This window comes from Vipera ursinii, assembly GCF_947247035.1.
Source record: "Vipera ursinii genome assembly, chromosome: 2".
NCBI classification, from domain to species: Eukaryota; Metazoa; Chordata; class Lepidosauria; order Squamata; family Viperidae; genus Vipera; species Vipera ursinii.
The window spans coordinates 161,543,727-161,566,704 of record NC_139513.1 but is presented as its reverse complement, the minus strand read 5'-3'; the positions used below and the strand labels follow the sequence as shown (position 1 = coordinate 161,566,704).

At 42.2% G+C, this 22,978-nt stretch overlaps 1 long non-coding RNA gene across 1 annotated transcript; it reads left to right on the top strand.

Moving 5' to 3' along the window:
- The first annotated feature begins 1,059 nt into the window (after positions 1-1,059).
- LOC310636408 lies at positions 1,060-22,736 on the top strand. Its single transcript, XR_014491717.1, has 3 exons — positions 1,060-1,148; positions 1,346-1,435; positions 22,464-22,736. It is a non-coding gene; the product is annotated as an uncharacterized lncRNA (long non-coding RNA).
- Positions 22,737-22,978: the final 242 nt, after the last annotated feature.

Genomic DNA, 22,978 nt, shown 5'->3' with positions numbered 1-22,978 from the left:
GAATTCTTTTAAAGGAAGAGCAAACAGACTTGCACAGAAATCTTTAGAAGAATCCATTAGAGATTGAAGGAGATGCAAAAAATGTAACAAACATGTTCAAGGGGTAGTGGCAACAGATTTATGTGGTGGTATTCTGATGCCAGCAGTTTTATTTTTGAACTTTAATAATCCCTAGCATGAATTTTTTTAAAGTTATTATTGTTTTGGATATCTGCCGCTAAGTGTTAAATTCACCCTCATTCAAACTCCTCTTTTTTTATTGCAGAACTATTGTATCCAATTTGGATTTTATCTTGATTCTTAGCACAATCTAGATAAGTGACAGTAAGATTGCACCCTTAGACCAGAGGTCCCCAACCTTTTGGGCACCAAGGACCGGTTCCGTGGAGAGAGGTTTTTCCACGGACCAGAGGGGGTGTGGTTTTGTGTGCTGCCTGCATCCCACAGATAGGGTTTTGCTTGTTTGCGTGGCCCAGTTACTGGCATGCTGCGGCCCGGTGCCGGTCCATGGACCAGGGGTTGGGGACCCCTGCTTTAGACTGTAACACTTGGCCTTTGCTTGATTCAGGAACCTCATATGTTCTTTTTGTCTGGAAGACTTTTTGTTTTTGGAGCCTTTCACAACTCACACTGGCTTTCCCTATCCAAAATCTCTTGACCACCTCGATGCTTTATCTTACCCTATTTTTGCATGACTTAACTACCAAACTGAGCAGTTCTTAACCAGAATACAAATTCAAAAACAGATTTTTGACCCTTGCTGTAACTCTCCTCCTAAAGTGAAGCAGCTTCCCACACACACACACTCCCGCCGTCTCGCCCAATTGTGTCCTTTGCTCAGTCTTTTTGTGTTTTGTCTATGGACCTGAAAAAGTTTTAAGTCCTCCACTGAGAAATACCTAAGTAATTTTGCAAAGTCAAAGTTATCAAAATAATCCGGAGCACTGCAATATCTCTGTCACACGCTAGTTTGTGGCATATTTGAAATCACTCCGCTGCCCAATAAAACATGCTGATTAGTTGCTGAACTGGCTCATTCCTCAGTTTTAATATTGTGCTCCGCTGAGCCAAGCCAAACCCAAGCGACAACTCTGGAAACAAGTGATGTATTTTTCCCTTCCCTTATCCTGGTGATTTCTTATCACGTGGTGATTTTATTTTTTATTAAACAAATATATATGGTTCCCCCGCAAGTCATACAGGGTGACTCCTGTTGGGGATAGATGCTACCCATAAAGTGGCTACTCTGATTTTGTAAGCCGTAATGATTGCTTGCTTCCCTTAGAGGGGTGGGATTTCATTGACTCAGACCTATTCCCTTGAATTGTTTGTTTTGATTTTGCAGAAAATCCAAGGAGGGGAAATTTTATGATCAGATGGATTTGGTGTCATGTTCCCTGTAAATCTATCGCTGTCTGCAGTTTTTGACAGAGAGGTAGGTGGCATGCTTGATTCTGTATTTTGATTTGATTTCTTCTTCCTTTGAATTTATTCCAGAACTCTAAGCAACTCTCATGGTTTCCAAAATTAATTATAAACCCCCGGATTGATAGGTAAACAAGGAGTAAAGGTAGGGGAGGAAAAAACAAGTGATAAATATAAAATGTAACTGATAGATGGAGTAAAAGGGATTGTGGAAACTAACATTTGCATATCTGGCTGATTCTGTTGCATTTATTTATGTAGCATATGGCATGTACAGAGGCCATGCGATCACTGATATACAAATTTAGTTTAAACAAAGCGTCAGCAGTTATAGACACACACATGCACAATACAATATAGGACATAATATATTAAATTAAGATAAAACCATAATAAAATCACCATAGAATTGCAATGAGATAGATGTTGTAATTCAATATCTAAGGAGCAAACCATCTAACTGCTTCTGGTGTGGCTGCAGTGAGATCATCTCAGGTGCCTTTCCTAAGGAGACATTCTTGGACTATGTGTGTTATAGTTTGTTCCAGTGCACCATAGGCTCTTGGCCATTCCCCACTTAAAGAGCTTTGTTTTAGTTCTGGCATGGCTTGTCTTGAATCTATTTGAATGGCTCCATATTTTGGGGGGCAACCAGTGCTTTTTTGTAAAAGAAAAAGGTGCCGAAACTCACACATGTCATACAACCCGCCTTGCCTACCCTACAAGGTTCCATCCAAAAAAGGTGCCGGAACTCCGTTCTGAGCGTTCTATGACAAAAAAAGCCCTGATTAAAACAGTCACCATTCTTCATTTAGATTGTAAGACTGTGGTATGTTTTTCCAAATTGATTTCCTAGATTTAAGCCCAGTGAGAGGTAGAGAGTCTAATATTTTGTGTATTGGAAGATCTCTAGGAGTTGGTGGTGTTTCATGACTTCATATAAGGATGCCTTCAACTGTAGATGGGTTTTTTTTGTCTCAGATATCATCTTCATTTCCCCTCACTATTCCTATAAGATTTCCAGGCAGCCCAGAAGCATTGTGGGGAAACAGAAAAGATGGTTGCCTTGAAAAATTACAGAGCTCTGAAGCATTTCTTCCAAATCATTTTTGAAGTATTCATAGTCTTAATAATAATTATGGCTCTTCCTTCGGTGCCCTAGTTTACCCAGCACTATAAGCCATGATATGTTGTTGTTTTCCCTTTTGTGTCGTGTGACTCCAGTGCTCAAGAAACAGGGCTAAAGCCACTATAGCACAGGGGTCTTCACACTTGGCCCTTTTATGACTTGTGGACTTCAACTCCCAGAATTCCTCAGCCATTCCTGGGAGTTGAAGTCCACAAGTCATAAAAGGGCCAAGTGTGAAGACCCCTGTGCTATAGCTTGATCAGTGTGTGATCCCTGCCATAGGGGCAGCATAGCCAAAGATGGTTTGAAGTGGCTATAAGGAACTTCCACAAGTACTTTGCTGAGAACAAATAAGGGTTAAGAATATAATTTTAGCCAGCCCTGAGTTTCCCATATCACTGTTTTAAAGCAAATTCTGGGGTGGAGGGGGAGAAGGGTAGGTGGGATTGGAAACCTTATGAGCTCTTCATTTTGTGCTGGCATCTCTAGTATAGAACCATCATGATGATGGATAGGATAGACTTATCATTACAGCTGCAAACATTCATGTAACAAAGCACCGTTTGCAGATAAAAGCAGACTGAATAAAGCAAATTTACTTGCTGGCAGTTAAAATTAAGAACGTTTACTCCAGGGTTAGCAGCAAGATTCAACTGTGTTTTGGTCATTAACTGATGAACGGGTTGCAGGCTACCTAAAATCAGATGATTTTAATCAACTAAAACCACGGAATGAAATGACAGGGCATCTTAGGTGTACATTTATTCCCCTCCTGGTCTAGCATGCCTCCCAAGCTTTGATTTATCTGTTTTACAGAGCTAAAACCAATAGGTGAGCAGCATACAGGAGCATGAGGTTTCTTGCTGTCCTGCAATGCATTTGCATTATGCATTAATTATTGCTGTTAAGTGACGACTATGTTGTGTGCTTAATCCTGTGGCAACAGCACAGCAACATTCAGCAGAGAGGTAATTAAATGCCACATGTGGCACTGCTTGCTACTGGGAAGGCCCTATAGGAACTTCGTCATAAAGGAAAGGAATGGGCGCAATCAGGCACTAAAAATGAAGACATACTGAAAGCTCTCAGGCGGTTGTTGTCTTTAAGAGCAGCATGTCCTGCAGATCTTAGGCAGTGATAATATTGTCTTCTTGTGCCGCGGAAAGCTTCACCTGTAGATTTTGGTAGATGAAGATGCTCTTAAAGGTACAGAAAAAGAAGAAAAAGGGGATGGGGGGGTGTTGTTTGCTTCGCAACCCTAGGACATTTTCACCATTTGTGATCAATAAATATTTGCCACTCTAACCTTAGGCTAACTGAAAGTCTTCTACTGGGCTCTTCTTCATGGCTGTATTCCTGCAGTCCTTGAGTGGGTAGAAAAGTATCCTTGTGTGTTACCTGATAGCCAAATTCTATTTTGCCTCATTGACAGGATTGGTGACTGTCTATAAAGTTAATGGATTCCACTGGCAGTGTTTTACTTCCCACCCTGTATTATGGGCTAGCAAGGAAGTAGGCATCAGTCCCCAACATGTGATGGTGCTGGTTTCAATGAATGTGGGTAGATCCCTGGAATAGAAGTTTTCACTACCTTTCAGATTGCTGAGGGGATAGCAAGGAAATTATTCCCCAAGCCCAAACCAGTGAATAGCCAGTTTGTGAACTGGATGGGATAGGGGTAGCCAGTGCTTTTTTTGTTTTTTTAAAAAAGGTGCCAGAACTCACACACGTCATACAGCCCGCCTTGCCTACCCTACAAGGTTCCATCCAAAAAAGGTGCCGGAACTCCATTCTGGACGTTCTATGACAAAAAAAGCCCTGGGGGTATCCACAGCAGCCAATAGGAATTGACTCTAGCCTCTGACTGCATTATCACCATCATCGGTGAAGAATCATATAGGTCATTCATATGGCCTTTTGAAGAAGCTGGAGACTAAACTCTTCAAAGTAGTTGGCTGGGGCCAGAATGATAGTTAAAACTGATTTAATTTCATTTCTGTTAAAATTGAATAAAACTGAAATACACATAACCTAATAACAACTACAACAACAATAATAATAAATAACAATAATAATAAAGTTGGAAGGAACCTTGGAGGTCATCTAGTCCAACAACCTGCTCAGGCAGGAAGCCCTATACCATTTCAGACAAATGGCTGTCCAGTCTCTTCTTAAAAACTTCCAGTGTTGGAGCATTCACAACTTCTGGAGGCAGGCTGTTCCACTGATTAATTGTTCTAACTGTCAGGAAATTTCTCCTTAGTTCTAGGTTGCTTCTCTCCTTGATTAGTTTCCATCCATTGCTTTTTGTCCTGCCTTCAGGCGCTTTGGAGAATAGCTTGGCTCCCTCTTCTTTGTGGCAGCCCCTGAGATATTGAAACGCTGCTATCATGTCACCACTAGTCCTTCTTTTCTTTAAAATAGGCATACCCAATTCCAGCAACCGTTTCCTATAAGTTTTAGCCTCAAGTCCCCTAATCATCTTTGTTGCTCTTCTCTGTCCTCTTTCCAGAGTCCCAACATCTTTTTTACATCGTGGTGACCAAAACTGAATGCATTCCAGGTGTGGCCTTACCAAGGCATTGTAAAGTGGTATTAGTACTTCACGTGATCTTGATTCTATCCCTCTGTTAATGCAGCCTAGCACTGTGTTGGCTTTTTTGGGCAGCTACAGCACACTGCTGGCTCATATTTAAGTGATTGTCCACTTGACTAGGACTCTGAGATCCCTCTCACAGTTGTTACTATTGATCAAGGTACCACCTTTACTATACCTATGCATTTGGTTTTTCTTGTCTAAATGTAGAACCTTACTTTTTTCACCATTGAATTTCATTTTGTTACTTCACTTTTGTTGCTTGTTTTGTTACTGGTTACTTCTGCCCATGTGTCTAATCATTGTCTCTTTCTGTCATATGAAAAGCTATAGTTTAGTCACAAATAATTAGGGGAGCCATCCACAGGAATTTTGGAGGATGAACGTGATCCTGCAGTCTGAGGTTGGACCTCTCTGGGCCTCAAAGCTTGGTACTTTCACCCTGGCCTGAAGTCCTTGCAGGTGTGTCTGTTACCTTTTCAAATGCATCTGGATTTGGGGGTGAAACCAGTGCAGTTGGTCATCTTTCCCCCCCCCCCCCGCCCTCCCCTCATTTCACTTTGCAAAGACCAAATACCTGGCCTTACGCTCTCTGGCAGCTGTTATGTTCTTGAGACTGCTTGATTCATGCTAACGTGCCCCAGGGCCTCTTGTTCAGGATGAAAGGTGCTTTATGATGTAGTTACTGTACAAACATATCCCAGCCACTAAAGATCACCCCTTGCAAGAATTGTGGCTTTAGTTCCAACAGCCCCCTGGCTTAAGCCCAACTTGGGTTATTGCTTTCTCCTTTGTACTCATCTCCTCTGCTTTCCAATGGACATGTTCACACTTAATGGAGATTATCAATAACTAATTATGCTTGCCCTATCCTGAAATGGGCTGCATTTCAATCCAGGGCCCAGAGCGAATCAGGTCTAACAACAGTTCAGGAAGTTGAAACCTGGGCCATGGTGAAAAGGAAAGCTTCCATTTATTTCCTTGAGCCATCAGGAAGATTGCTGCAATCCGGTCTTTGAGACTGATATATTGCAGCTATTGGTATCTGTCCAGGTTTTGTGTTTCGGACTTCCTTGGAGCAGTTAGATCTGGCAGCACTGCCCATTCTTGATACTCTGCTTCTGTGCAAAAGTACTCTAGAGCAGGGGTCTTCAAACATGGCCCTTTTATGACTTGTGGACTTCAACTCCCAGAATTCCTCAGCCAGGCATGCCTGGCTGAGGAATTCTGGGAGTTGAAGTCCACAAGTCATAAAAGGGCCAACTTTGAAGACCCTTGCTCTAGACCAGGGGTGTCAAACTCAATTTCACTGAGGGCCGCATCAGCATTGCGGTTGCCCTCAGGGGGCCGGGTGGGTATGGCCAGGGTGGGTGTGGCCTATGGGGTGGGCGTGGCTAGAGTGCGTATGGCCTACTGGGTGGGCGTGGCCAGCTCTACATCGTTGGCATCAAGGGTGCCTATGGGGGCCTGGGCAGGAGTGGGACAGATCTGAGGGTCTCTGGCAGGAGGAGGGTCTCTGGGCCAGGGCCAAGGCAGTGGGGGCCATTCGCTCACTGTTTCCAGGATGGCTTCGTGGGCCACATGAAACCACTTCGCGGGCTGGATCCGGCCCCCGGGCCTTGTGTTTGACATGTCTGCTCTAGACCATTTAGGATAATTCTAGCAAAAACAGAATTCACTTTTCTCTTGAGTAAAGGCTTGAGGAAGTCATGAGCACTGGATGCTAGAAAAGGGATATTCTGGTGCAATTATCTAATTCAATAGTTGGGCTTAGCCAAGCTTCACATTTCCAAAGTGCCCCAGAACGATGCTTGTTCAGAAACACCAGGGACATTTAAAAGTTTGTTAGGTGTAGTTACTTAGTACAACTCAGAATGCTGGGCAGGAAACATAATAGAGGTTGCATCCATGACTGGCATTAGGATTGTTATACACAACTAAATCTTTCAAGAAAGAGGAATGGAGCTGTTTCTTCATAACAGTGAAACTGCTCCATTCTATCTAGTGGCAAAATTTGCCTCATCCAGTAAACCACAGTTCTCTTTCCCTTGCCCTTTTCCATAGATCAGTCACCTTATCTAGGAAATTGCCAGGAGGAATAGGAGAAGCCATAATCTCAGCACAGAAGGGACGCGGTGGCTCAGTGGGTTAGGACGCTGAGCTTGTTGATCAGAAGGTCGGCAGTTTCGCGGGTCAAATCCCGAGTGCCGCGTAACAGAGTGAGCGCCTGTTACTCATCCCAGCTTCTGCCAACCTAGCAGTTCGAAAGCACGTAAAAATGCAAGTAGAAAAATAGGGACCACTACGGTGGGAAGGTAACAGCGTTCCGTGCGCCTTTGGCGTCTAGTCATGCCGGCCACATGACCACGGAGACGTCCTCGGACAAGCGCTGGCTCTTCAGCTTTGAAACGGAGATGAGCACCGGCCCCTAGAGTCGGAAACGACTAGAACACATGTGCAGGGGAACCTTTACCTTTACCTTTAATCTCAGCACATCTGGGGGGCATCATGTTGAGGCAGGTCTATGTCAATGCCATTGGGAGCCCTTAGCGAAACAGTAAGTTCCTGCATCTCCTGTTTGGCGACACATGGTTGTGGCCACAAGGTTCGTTTTTATCTTTTTCCCCATTTGGCAATTATCAATCACTAAAAACTATAATTGCCTTCTTTTTTTTCCCCAATATCCCTTTTCTATTCGCTGAGACCCCCTTCCTTTTCTCCTGCTAATGTCTGGCACTCTTTTTTACTGTGTTCTTGAAGCAATAACGAGACTTTGTGAAAGCAGTAGCTGAACAGAATCTAATTAAAATAACAGAAGAAAAACCAAACATCTGGGCTCAGGAAATAAAGATTTCACAGTGGGAAGCAGGGAGATAAATTGCACGTGACCTGTCATCTGGCAAGAATCACACTATATAGGAGCAGATGAGGAGCAGAGAGGAAAGAAGGAAAGGAAAGGAAAGGAAAGGAAAGGAAAGGAAAGGAAAGGAAAGGAAAGGAAAGGAAAGGAAAGGAAAGGAAAGGAAAGGAAAGGAAAGGAAAGGAAAGGAAAGGAAGTCCACAGGGGTGGGGGTAGTCAATTCTATTTATTACTAGTGAGGATTTGAATGTGAGTGGTTTGTTTGTTCCAGGCTGATGGGCATATCAGGATATGTTTCCAGCAGGGTCTCCCAATGCATTGCATGTATAGTTAATTTGCTGCACAGTTATGCTTCCCATTAGTAATAGGACTTGGAAACTCATAATTTGATTTAATGCTGATTCACTGATTTGACAGAAGATTCAGGTTAGTTCGAGTGGAAAACTGTGGAGGCTGAAGTAGCAATAGCAATAGTAGCCTTTTTTTTAGGGAAATTTGGGAAAGATGCTTAGGGCTTGCTTACAGAATGAGAGTCAGCATACAGTTTCATGCTATAATGGGCAAGCTGTCCTCAATTAAAGACAGACTCTACCCAGTACTTGGGAGCTTTGTCAACACATTTTCAGAAAAATAAATAACAATCCACTTTTGTGTTCCTAGGGTTTTTCTCTCCCAGCTCAAAATATTGGCACATGCAAGTTAATTTCACATTTTGTGCTATGAGTCACAGATGTCTGTAATAAACCCCAATAATGTCACATGCATTTGAGATGTCCTATGCATCCCAATGTCATTATGCAAGTGTCATCATGGGGCATATGGCATTTCCTACACACACACACACACACCTCCTTTGTGGACCTTTATGTATACAACCTGACATTCCCAACATCTTGTGCAGTTAAGAGCCACTTGGAAACCTAATTCTCTTATCCGAGGAATAAGACAAGTTGGAAGACAGGAAACAGCAACTCTGAGATGTGTGCAAATTGCAGCAAAGGAAACAATTCCAAATGATAATATACATTCCAGATAAAACAGTGATTAGCTAGAGAGGCACTATAATCATGTAATTCTTGTGTTTTGAATCAGAGAAGAATTTTTGACAGGGAGGGAAATGTATGGATCCCTCCAGATTTTGCTGATCTACAATTGCCAAAAGAGTTGTTTGGGAGCATATGAAGAGTCACACATTCTATCCCTCTCTCTTAAAAGGACATGCCTGGCATATTTCTTTTATATCTATATCTATATCTATATCTATATCTATATCTATATCTATATCTATATCTATATCTATATCTATATCATCTATATCTATCTATCTATCTATCTATCTATCTATCTATCTATCTATCTATCTATCTATCTATCTATCTATCTATAATTTTTACAACATAACAGTCTTTAGTATTTAGCAAACAGCATATTGTCTGGATTCATGTGTTTAAAAAACAATGATAATGAGTTTCTATATTTTCATAATCAACATGTTAGTTAATAATATATTTCTTAAATCTTCTCTTCACCTGATCGTCGTCTTCTTACTAATACAGAGGTAAAGGTAAAGGTTCCCCCGCACATGCGTGCTAGTCGTTTCTGACTCTAGGGGCCGGTGCTCATCTCCGTTTCAAAGCCGAAGAGCCAGCGCTTGTCCGAGGACGTCTCCGTGGTCATGTGGCCAGCATGACTGGATGCCAAAGGCGCACGGAACGCTGTTACCTTCCCACCGTAGTGGTCCCTATTTTTCTACTTGCATTTTTACGTGCTTTCGAACTGCTAGGTTGGCAGAAGTACTAATACATATTTGATATGTATTAGTACGTATTACGTTCCTTTTACATAGTACGTATTACGTTCCTTTCTCTCTAGCTCATTTTTTTAGCCATTGATAAAAAATTGTCCCATGTTCTAAAGTATACTGAATCTTCTTTCTCTTTTACCTTCGATGTTAAATCTGTCCATTTCTGCACAATCTAACATTTTCTTAATTATTTCTTCCTCCGTTGGTAGATTTTCATTTTTCCAATATTGAGCAAATACTATTCTTGCTGCAGTTAATACATGTAAAATTATGTCTATACATTCTTTCTCCTAGTTTCCTTCTATTATGCCTAACAAAAACAATTCTGGCTTGAAGTCTTATGTATTTTTTAATCATTTTCTCTGGCATATTTCATGGGCCTCTAACCTTCTGAGGATAGTGGTGGAAATCTAGCTCTGCTTCACATTCATGGAGCAAAACAGGTGTTTCCAGAAGCGGGACCTTGTGTGTGTTGCTGCTTTACAACACGGCTGTTGTTCATTGCTGCATTATTGCTAAATGAGCCGGGTCTGTTATTCTTCCTCCCACCTTAACTGCAGGGGAGAAAAGTCTTGTCAGATGGTGGGGGCAGGGAAGCACTCCCCTCCAGTAGCTGGAGCTGCCTTTCAAGGTCATCCCTTCCATCAGAGCTTCGGATGGCTGACCATGAGAGATGGCCACTGACTTCATCTCCTTTGCTCCAGAAGCATTTTCACCTCATCCCACCTGCATCTTCCCTAGTATAACTGATCAATGGGAAAGCACGACCATTCCTTCCAGGCAATGCTACTCTGCTCCATTGCCATCATTGTTGCAGTAAGGAAGCAAGCGGTCAACCCTCTGGTTGAGATGATGGATGGGTGCTCCCCTTGATTTCAGTAGGGGAGGGAGGATGGCCAATCAGGGAAGAGCTGGGAGAAAAGTGAAAGTTCTTTTGATGGAGCATAATTGTGCTCACCCTGCAGTTCCAGCATTCATGCTGCAGGATTGTTCTCATGGCATTTGGACTGGAGGCAGAAGGACTTTAATTGGTTTGCTTACATTAGAGACGCAGAGCCAATCAATATTGTAGGAATATAGGGTGGCACCAATTCTGGATGTGGAAAAATGTTTAAATAGACCTATATCAGATTGTAAAAATGAAAATAATCCCTAAAGGGAAGTAATGAATAAGTCTGCCTCTGTGCTCTGTGCTGCCATCTAGTGATTCTCTGGATTTTTGCAGATCAGCTATGGTGTAACCCAGGGGTCTTCAAACTTGGCTCTTTTATGACTTCTGGACTTCAACTCCCAGAATTCCTCAGCCAGTGTGCCTGGCTGAAGAATTCTGGGAGTTGAAGTCCACAAGTCATAAAAGGGCCAAGTTGGAAGACCCCTAGTATAACCCTATTATAGACCTATTGCATAGTATGGGCCCAGTTGTGCTTGAAGAAGCAAAGAGCTAGAGAGCAGTAGCAACAGCCTCAAGATCTTAGAAACTGGTTTTTGCCAAATTGGGATAAGGACAGTAGAAGACTGTTTTCTACCTGCTAGTTTTGTCCTGTCCAGCAGAGGAAGAGCTAGCATCCTTCCATCTAGGCCAGGGATAGGCAACCTTGGCTCTTTTATGACTCATGCACTTCAACTCCCAGAATTCTTGAGTCAGCTATGCTGACTCAGGAATTCTGGGAGTTGAAGTCCATGAGTCATAAAAGAGCCAAGGTTGCCTACCCCTGATCTAGGCCAAGAAAGGAGAATTCATCTTACTGAATGCAGGCAATATTTGCTTCTCAGGTCCCCAGGGATGGGTGATATACTTTTCCAGATTGGACCCACAACAGCATCAATACAGCAACAGCCAATGGTAGCTTTGCTACCTCAAGGCCTCTACAGTTAAAATGGAGAAGTGTGTGCGTCTATCAGTGTTATTTTTAGGCCATGGTAAGTTTGAGCCAGGACATTCAATGAGCCAGTGAAGCAGAAAGTCAGTCAAACATCTCTTCCCTGTCCTCCACTGAATGAATATTTTTTTCCCGGGATTGGGGGGCAGCAATGGATTCCTGCAGCCAGTCCAAGGGCTTCAAGAGATGTGGGTGGAATTTTATTAACATCACAAAAAGGGCCAGTTGTAACTTTGAACTGTCACTAAATGAACTATTATAAGTCGAGGACTACCTGTATTCCAAGTTATGGACAAGGAAGCAAATGGGGTGATACTAGAACACTGGATAAAAACATGTGGAATCTGATTCAGTACAGGTCAAAAACTTATGGGTAAGGTTTTTCTGTGGTAGCCAGGGCAGCAAAGAAGGTGTGTGTTTTTTGTTTTGTTTTTTAAATCTATTTCTATTTCTATTTTTATTACATTTATATCCCGCCCTTCTCCGAAGACTCAGTGCGGCTTACAAGCTTAGCAGTAGCCTTCATTCTATGTATATGCCTGCTTGTTAGGGCTGTGGAACTTTTCCAAGTGGTGAAGAATATCTTGCAATCTGGCCCATAGAGAAAGACCATGGTACCTTTACAAGTATGTTGTGGCTGATTTGCTGGGCCTTTCACATATTTCTGTCACCTCATAAGAGACTTTTTTTTCTCTGATAGCCAAGTGAAGAAGATGATGTTAGAGGGCTTATCACACTGACCTGTGGCAATTGTGCTGTGAGATTCCTCAGAGTTACATTTCACCCCTGTGAAATGTATGAGATTCCTCAGAGTTACATTAACCTCTAAAATGAAATTTTATCAGGAGCAGCAGTATGGCCCAAAACTCACCATTGTGGCAATGACATCCAGATAGGGTAGGGTATTGAGTTAAAGGAAGGCTAACTGACTGAGATTCAATGCTGGGAGAGATACAGGGATACCTTTTGGGAGAGGTTCAATTCTCACATTAAGTGGTGGCTCTAGAAGAGGGTTAATTCCATCTCAAGGATTAGCTGTGTGGCCTGAGGAAGCTGTTGAATCGACCATGTCTCGCCACGAGTGGAACTACAGTTTAATCTACCTGGGACACCTGGCTGCTGGCACGCGGTCTCATTCATATGTTTCTCTATATAATAAGGAACCTTGATGTGGTATCCATTCCATGAAAGTGTGCTTTATATGAACCTGTCAGGACCCACCCCAATCCATGTCTTAGGAAAACAAAAACTCTTGGAGTCAGTTCTAGTCCAAAAGGAATTTTTACTAGGACATGCTTGGTTGTGGAAATACAAGACAGGGCTTAGTATTGTTTTACAAATTGAAACTCTATAAATGGTTCCCAGTTCAACCCCCCCTTCCCTCAACCCCATTTGGTCAGCCCCCATCATTTTACTTCGTGTCATCCCTTTCATGGGAAAAAAGGAACTTTGAATCTTTATGGTTATTGCCTTCTTCCTCTACAGAATTAAATGAAGACACAGTCCAGATGCCTTCTTCTCTAACCCTTCCTCTTGTTCCCCCAGTTCAAAAGGTTCCCTTGGTCTTTGAAATAACCTAAGGCAGGCTGAATCCACATGCGCTCCTCCTTCCTTGGGGGATGGCAGAATCCATGGGGGGGGGATAATGTTTTAAACATACATTTATGAATGTGATATAAATGGATTCTGACAGTCCGCTCTCCTTAAAAGAAAGATATGTCCATCTGTAGGGAAAGAAAAGAAAAAAACATATATAAATGTTAACTCAGTTTGTTCGGATATTTTGTATGAAATCTCTTAAGCAGCTTTGGTGCTTTAACGTGGCGTTTGCTGACCCATTCATTTTCTGAGGAAGGGAGGTGTTTCCAAGCCACTAAATATTGGGTTGTTCCATGATGTTTTCTGGAATCCAAAATTTCTTTCACCTCAAAATGTTGTTCCCCTTCCACCATGATGGGAGGTGGTAGTGGTGGGATTTTTGTTCATAGGGGAGATTGTTGTTCTCTCTTTATTAGGCTGCAGTGAAAGATTGGGTGTATTTGTCTAAGATTTTTAGGTAGTACTAATTCAATTGTTACTGGGTTTATGATTCTTTTAATTGGAAAAGGTCCAATATATTTTGGTTGTAGTTTTTTACAGGGTTGGAGTGATTTAAGGTATTTTGTGGACAGATATACCATCTCTCCCACTTTGAACGGTGTGGGATCGGCTCTTTTCCTGTCTGCCTGTGTTTTGTATGCTAGTCTAGCATCTGTTAACGCTCTTCTGACAATAGGCCAGGTGTATTGTAATTGAGCAATCCATTCCTTTAGTTCTGGAATTACCGGTTCTTTTGGGGTTAGTTCAGGTATGGAGTTGAAGCTTTGGCCTGTAGCTACTTGAAAAGGAGTGTAACCTGTGCTGGAGTGGACTGCATTATTATATGCCACTTCTGCGAAAGGCAGTAGGTCTGTCCAATTTTCCTGCTGAAAATTTACATAACATCTTAACTATTACTCAAGTACTGCATTAGATCTCTCACATTGCCCGTTAGCTTGAGGATGATGACTAGATGTCAATCCTTGGGTAGTTCCTAACAGGGATAAGAATTCCTTCCAAAATGCTGAGGTAAATTGCACCCCTCTCTCAGATATGATGCGTAGTGGTGCCCCGTGCAATCTGTAAATATGCTGTACAAAAAGTTTTGCTAATGCTTTTGCAGTTGGAATTTTTTGGCAAGGTATGAAATGAACTTGCTTAGAGAACAGATCTGTGACAGTCCAGACAACGGTGTTTCCGTTGCTTTCTGGTATTTCTACGATAAAGTCCATGGCTATTTCTTTCCATGGGGCTGAGGGATTTGCCAACGGTTGTAACAGTCCTGGCAATTTCCCTTGCAACCTCTTAGCCAACGCGCAAATTTGACAACTGCTCACATAGCTTTCTATGTCTTTTTTCATAGCTGGCCACCAAAATTGCCTTTTAGTTAAGTGTAATGTTTTTACAAACCCGAAATGTCCTGCTGATTTTGTATCATGGCACAGTTGCATGAAATTGATCCTCTGGGTGGTAGGTATGTATAACTTCTCACCCACCCAAGGTAACCCATCTTTAATTGTGCACACATGCCTATTTTTCTGGAACCATTCGTCGCTTTCCAAGGACTTTCGGAATTCTATTCCGGTTTGGCTATTCACTTCCGGCTTCATTTTTACTTGTGCCCTGGTGGTGACTGGTGCTGCCAGTTGTTGTTCTAGTACAAGTGGTTTAAATTCAGTTACTCGTGTGCTGTTATACTGGGGCATGCGAGATAATGTGTCTGCCAGGACGTTCTTCCCACCCAGCAAGTGTTTGAGAGTGAAATTGAACCGGTGAAAGTGTTGGGACCAGCGGGCTTGCTTAGGAGTGAGTTTCCTGGGTGTTTTTAGTGCTTCTAAATTTTTGTGGTCTGTCCAGACCTGGAAAGGTATTTTATTCCCTTCCAAAAATTGTTGCCATGTTAATAACGACCACCTTAATGAGAATGCTTCCTTCTCCCGTATTGGCCACCGTTGTTCTGTTTCTGTGAGTTTTCTGGATGTATATGCGCAAGGTTGCAACGTCCCCTCATCATTTTCCTGTAATAATACAGCTCCGACTGCTACATCGCTCGCATCTTCCTGTATTACAAAAGGTTTGTCGGGATCTGGGTGTTTTAGTACAGGTTCAGCAGAAAAGAGTCTCTTTAGCCTCTCAAATGCTGCTTGACATTCCATTGTCCATTTTAGAGGCTGGCTGGATTTCACGAGGGGTCCCCTTTCATTTTCAACACGTTTGTGAAGGGCATGGCTATTTGGCCAAATGCGGGGATGAATTGGCGGTAGAAATTTGCAAACCCCAGGAAACTTTGCAATTGCTTCCATGTGCGGGGGGGTGCCCACTCTAATACTGCCCTGACCTTCTCAGGGTCCATTTAGATGCCCTCTGGAGATATGCAATATCCCAGGTAGTCGATTTTTTCCTGATGGAATTCACACTTCGATAATTTAGCATATAAGTGGGCAGCTCGTAAGTTTTTCAGGACTGCTCTGACTGGTTTGATATGTTCCTCTTTGGTCTCTGTGAAGATAAGAATGTCATCCAGGTAAACCAGGACCCCCTTATATAGGTGCTCCCTTAGCACGTCATTAATTAATTGCATAAAGACTGCAGGGGCCCCTTGCAGTCTGAATGGCAATACTTTGAACTGGTAGCACCCCATTGGGCAGTTGAATGCAGTCTTCCATTCATCTCCTTCCTTAATCCTAATACGGTAATATGCTTCCCTCAGATCTAGTTTAGTAAAAATCCTTCCTTTCAATAGGTGGGATAGCATATCCTTCATTAGGGGTAGAGGGTACAGATTACATTCACTTATTGTGTTCAGATTTCTGTAATTTACACACAAACAGAAAGACCCATCTTTCTTCTCCCTGAACAGGACTGGGGCTGCCACTTTGGGTTTGGCAGGCTCGATGAAGCCTCTTTCTAAGTTTTTCTTTATGAATCTTTCCATTTCTGCCATTTCCCTTGGGCTCATAGCATACATCCTGGGTTTTGGAAGTTTTACCCCGGGTTTGAATTCTATGGCGTAACCTCTTTTTCCTGTGGGCGCCTTTTCATGGAGGTGTCTTTGCAGAAGCTACTTTTCCACTAACATTTTTTTCTTCCCATTTTCTTTTCCACTAAGAAGGGGGTGGAAATGTAATGATTTGAGGAATTAATGCCTTAAGGTGTGCTGAGCAGAGGTTTGTTCCTCAGTGTGAAGTGTAGCTGGATAGCTTAAACTGAGAGAGGGGCTTCGTGCAGTCTCAGCAAGCTAGAAGGTTAATCTAGCAGACTGTTCAAGATTACTATTTAAAACACCAGTTAATTCAGTGTCAATGAACAAAAGTAGACCCCGTGCAATTTCATTTTTATTTATGAAAGTATAAACTCCTTCAGTTGAAAGATTCTAAGTAGTAACCAAGAACAAAAGCAAAGCCCGAGCAGGGCGACTTTAGGCCCTCTGCTCCTGTTGGGGATATTTAAAATATAATTCCCATTCTGGATAGAAAATATCACTCTTTAATTGCCAATTCACCAGGAGGGAGTGCGTTTACCTACCCTCCATTCGGTCCCTCCCAGCTCTAGCTAATGGGTGAACTTCTGCCGTGTATTCAACAAATGTTCTCAAATTGTAATTTTTTCCCCTCCTTCATGGAAAGAGGAAGGAAAAGTTGCACTGATAATGATAACCACAAGAATAACTGTGACCATCACAAAGACACAATGTGGAGCTTTAGAAGATGGACTAAATAATATTTAGTCCCCCCTCCAAAGGAATTCACAAGCCTGTGGGACATGGTAAGATTGGGGAAACTCTAATAAATTAAACTGCATTTTAAAGCAAAATGAAAAGAAGAGTCTAACTTGGAAAGGCTAACCAGTTGGGTCCACACATATTGATAAGAAACACAGAAAAATATGGTCAGAAATACCAAGCTGTAATCCAAAAGATATATTGAACGCTTGGGGCCAGGTTTATATAGTGATATCTCTATATGTTGAGTGAAAGAAACTAGCCTAACTTTTCCTAAACATTCACTTATAATGATTTTTCAGGCAACAGAAATGGGAATTGTGAGGATTGAAGTCCAATACATCTGGAGGTTTCCAGCCTGGACCCGAAATGAAGATAATAACAATAACAACTACCACATCAACCATAATGTTGTTGTTAATCAGAGCGAATCAGTCCATTGCAGGACAAAGGCCCTTTCATTGAAAGTTATATATGATGATCTATCAGGCTGGTCCAATGCAGATTAGTAGGCAGACATTTCTTTAACTTCCCAGTCTAGGCTGGAGAGAGAGAGCCTAGCCTAAAGTCATCCAGTCAGCTTCCATGCCTAAGGAAGGACTTAGGCCATAATCTTACCATTTATACCAGGGCTAGACAACCTTGGCTTTTATGACTCGTGGACTTCAACTCCCAGAATTCCTCAGCCAGCCATGCTGGCTCAGGAATTCTGGGAGTTGAAGTCCACGAGTCATAAAAGAGCCAAGGTTGCCCACCCCTGCTTTATACCATCATCTTACCCATTATACCAACTCCCCCCCTTCTCTCTCTCTCTCTCTCTCTCTCTCTCTCTCTCTCTCTCTCTCTCTCTCTCTCTCTCTGTGTGTGTGTGTGTGTGTGTGTGTGTTGGGTTTGGTGCCTTTGAGTCAGTCTTGGACTACCCCTGGAGTTTTCTTGGCATGATTTCAAAACTGTTTTACCATTGCTTTCCTCCCTAGGGCTGAGAGAAAGGGTTTTCTCCAAGGTCACCCAGCTAGCTTCATGCCTAAGGTAGTACTAGAACTCACGGTCTCCTGGTTTCTAGCCATCAAGAGGACAGAAATCTTGAATCTTAAATCATGGACTCAAAGCAGTGTTGCAGATTCTGCACATATATTTGTATCCTCTTTTACTCACACCTGCAATAAATATATCAGTGACTAGAATTTATGCAAATTCTTCTCTGGCAATGGTTAAATATAAAGAGAAGCTACTGCAGATAGAAACATTTTTTTTAACAACAGCGGCTTGCTTTGTTCTGCTGCCTGGAGGGTAAACAGAAGATTGGACTAACAAAATTGGTTTGACAGGGGTGGGGTGGGAAAGCTGGACAGTGGTGCAGTTCTTGGAAGAGACACAAATATCTGAGTTACTATTTGATGACATCCCATGAATGCAAACGTTTCATCCCACGGAAAAAAATCAGAGCAATAGCCAGGAACCTTGCTTATTGGTTTTGTTGTATTCCCTTTGCTCTGATATGATTCACCCTATGATTTAAATATCTGGCTTTTGGGACATAATCCATGAGCTGCGAATTTAAATTGGGGGTGGGTTGGGCGGGTGGGACTTATTCCTTCTCCACAGATATATTTGAGAAATCTCCCGAGTCAATTCCCCCTCTTGTCTCTCCCAGAACACCCAAAATACCAAGTTGTATACTGAAGTGGTGTTATCCATTGCTGTGTGGTTGAATAGGAAACCTATGTCTCTCTGCAGGTCTATTAATGTAGGGCAAGGAGCAATATAACACAAGCTTGCAGCTTTGTGACAACCCCTTAAATATTGGAACCCTGCCCTTGAATTCTTTCTAGGGCTGAGAGATATGCAGAACCTTGGCTCTAACAAAGTTCACTAGCACAGCAGCAATCTGTTCAAAGTTTCACAGGTCCCAATCTGGAGCTCTTTGCTTTCATCTTGAGGGCCATGAGGCCTTTGCCCTTTTATTTGGCAGCCAGGTGTTGACAGCCCTTTGAAGAGAGCTGCTTAGAAGCTTTTGCCCATATCTCCCAGCTGCAAGTCCTGCCTCCTTCCCTTGAAAAGCAGGGCCCTTTGTGCCATGCCTTGAAGCCAGGTTCCTGGTTCTCTGTGCTTTCACCTCCTTTCAAGTGTGTCATTTCAGGTATGGGTGTGTGAGTAGAACATGTTGTCGTTCTCTGCCTTCTGCCACTAACAGGACAGTTACCACTGCTTATCTCAGGAAGTGAGGGGGGAGAAGGAAGCATTGGGTTATTTGAGACAGAAATGGGGGGGGGAAGCTCTTCTGAATACGAGGAAGAAATGAGAATTGGCAGAAGCCCAGTTTGAATTTCTTAGATAGACCGTGGGGATGCCTCCATATACCTTTAATACTTTCAGATTTGTTTCAGTTATATGAAACTTTCCCTTCAGGACTTTTGCCCCATTTTACAACCTTCCTTGCCACAGTTGTTGAGTGAACCACTGCAGTTGTTAAGTTAGTCACACGGCCGTTAAATGAATCTGGCTTCCCCATTAATTTTGCTCTTCAGAAGGTGATCACATGACACACACACACACCCGGGACACTGCAACGAATGAACTAAATGAACTGTTGTAACTCAAGGACTAGCATTTCCAATTTTTCCTACACAATCTAGCGAGATAGTGTGAAGTGAGAGCGATAGACCCAAAGTCTCTGATGTGCTTAACCATGAAGAATATTTGACAGTAGTTCAAATAGCAGTACCAATAGCAACGAGACTTATATACTGCCCCATAGTACTTTACAGAACTGTCTGGGCGGTTTGCAACATAGAAGCATTATGTGCAAATTGCCCCCCAACAATCTTGGGGCTCATTTTACCAACCTCAGAAAGATGGAAGGCTGAGTCCACCTTGAGCCCCGTCAGGATCAAACTCCTGGCTGTGGACAGAGTTTGCCTGCAATACTGTACTGCATTCTAACCACTGTGCCACCATTAGTGTTTGAAATCAAGTCTCCATTCATGTCCTGAAGATGGTAACTCATCAGCTTGTGATCTATAAAAGGGTCTCCCCAATAACAATAAAAAAAAGGTTTAATGTCACCACTGGAACACAAAACCTATTAGATACTCGTTATCTACAGCTAGATTATCAGGAGTTGCATTAGCAATCTGGCATAATAAAATCTTGTTCGTATCTCTCCTTGAAAAAAAAATTAACATGCAATTAATTTTTGAAATACAAATGGAAATATGGACCTAGTTAAAGAAATTTGGGACATTTTTGATAAATTATATGAATGGCAAAGAAGCTGAAACTCATGTGAAGCTTTGGGAACCATAGTCTGTTGTTCAAAGCATAAATCACTTTGTAATCCCAGTTAATCAGCCCGATAGTTAATTAATTTGTAGACTTTTTTTTAAAAAAAGTTGCATTTTTTCCTTTGCTAATTTGATCTGAATGCCTTACTGTAATGATGTAAAGACTTAACATTTGTTATACTTCATAATAATAAAAATGAGTAATTAAAGATTTCAAGTAAAAGGACTAGCTTTAAGGCAGGAAGCCCATTAATAACAAGGGAATACACACACTTCTGATCAGTTAACTGCATACATCTGAACTACTAAAAGATCTTAAATTTTCCCCCTTGCTTTATGCACACAAAATGTGAAAGTGTTTCAGGTAAATCACTAAAGTCCTAGTAAAAAGCACTTGAGAGTAAACTCAGCTCACTCCTGCCTGAGGCAGTACAATACAGCAGGTTAACTCCTGAAATGTAAGCTTTACTAATGGGCAAAGAATTCAGGGACAAAGTATATGCCTTTGTCTACAGAAGGTCCTGGGTCCTTGATGGACTGATTGTCTCAACTGATGTTGAGGTAGCTTCAAGGTCAACTCATCTTGACCTTGATGGACTCATGTCTCAATTGATGTGAGGTAGCTTCCCATCTCCAGCTTAGATGTAAGCTTGCTTCTCTATTTCATGCCCATAAAAACAGTACACCGTGGCTTCCATTTATTCTCTTTTATTTAACTTAAATATATAAAAATATGAGGAAGTCCCCATCCAGGCAAAGGGCACAATCAAGGCAAGGGAATGGGAGATACTTTGCAGAGGGTGCGACCATCCTTGATCAAGTCCAAACTCAGCCCCTGCCAGTTTTCCCAGTTCAGCAGCTTCCAGCTCCTTTGCAGACTGCAGATACTCTATAATGACAGTGGAAAATGATTGAAGGTCCCAAAAGATGGAATGGGAAGAGAATCCATAAAAGAGTCAATGACAGTTCACTCTTGCTTCCTCATAATCTGACCTCATTTGTAGGCACAGAATTCCTGCTAATTCCAGGCAGAAATGGTTGTGGCTCATTTCTATATCCAATTCTTGACTTGTCCTTCCAGCAAAAGGACCCATATTCTTTACCCATATACAAGCCTCTTGCAACTTCCCCAAGAGGGTGCCAAGTCTGTCACAACCAGGTAGTTTGTTTGAGGCATGTATGCCTCCTGAACATTCCCTGGTGCACCTTATCCAGTAGTTACCCCAACCAAACTTGCTCATACGTAAGTAGATGTGTACATGCATCCTTGCTCGTGTATACCCCTCAATACACACAATAGTCTCACAAACGAGTGTTGGAGCAACGAGACAGATGCAATTGGAATAATAACCTAAGAGGATTTAGACTCACAAGTGCACCATACGATGCTCGGTATGATCTGATGCATGAAATGGATGTTAAAGGCAATGTAACGGGAGCTCAAGAGCAAAAGCTTATGTAATGATGCTTCTTATGCCGTCAACAGCAGCAGACAAGAGACCAGATGTAGAAATAAGACAAGAATGGAACAGGCCAACCAAGAAAAGGGTTGTTTCTGTATCTGTCCCAGTGCAGAGACAATATTGCACTGCCACAGTTCTGATTTGCCCAACCGTCAGTAGAGCTCTTTTCTCAGCCTTGTGTTTCCTTCCTGAAAATGGGATTAAAAAAGGAACAAAGTGTTTGCAAGTATATTTGATTTATTGGTAGGCCAGTGATGTAAGCTGTATTAGTAACGGCTGGCCTGCTTCCAAGTTTGGCTACCTTGCCAACTAAGGGCTTATGGTTCTTTCAAGGTGAAAATAGTGTTAGGAGTCACTGTGCCATAGCACAGTGGTATTCATGCAGTCCTAGATCCAATTTTTGTCTCTTTTTTGAATGGATCATTGCTAGGATGAGCCCATATCCTTGGTCCACCACCAGCATTCAGCGTGAGAATATTTTGGACTCAAGAGCCTTATCGGGGCCCTTTAGAACCGACACCAATCTTGCCCGCTTCCCCTGGTGGGGTTACATGATGGTATGACATGTTTCAGTGTAGCCAGGTGACTACTTAGCTCCAATCTGCATCGGAGAGCCTTCATTCATAGTTTCTTAGTACTCAATATCATGGATTGCCTAACATAACAGGGTTATTTTCACTTAATTTTAAATTTATGATTTATTGTTTTAATGTTTTATAACAGAAGTCCCCAACCTCCGGTCTGTGGACCAGTACCAGGCCGTGGCATGCCAGCAACCAGTCCACACAAACAAGCAAAGCCCCATCCAGGGGATGTAGGCAGCACACAAAATCACATCCTCTTCAGTCTGTAGAAAAAACTTTCTCCACGGAACCAGTCCCTGGTGCCCAAAAGGTTGGGGACCTCTGTTTTATAGTACATTTTATTCCACGTCTGTAAGCCGCCTAGAGTCACCTTTGGCGAGATGGGTGGCATACAACTGTGAGAAACAAAAATAACAGGAGTATTTTGAATGATTTGCGATGGCTCCCATAAAGTCTGAAATCCAAACAATACACATACATTCTTGGAAGACATTCAGTGAATGAACCATGCTTTCATTTGGAATTCAAACATAGTAAAAAGGAAATTGTGTCCTTTATATAAAATGACTGGAAAACCTAGGTGGAATTAGGTAGATTCATCCATAAAATTGCCTAATCTCACTTGTTTAATGTCAAAAGCTATTGCACAGTCAG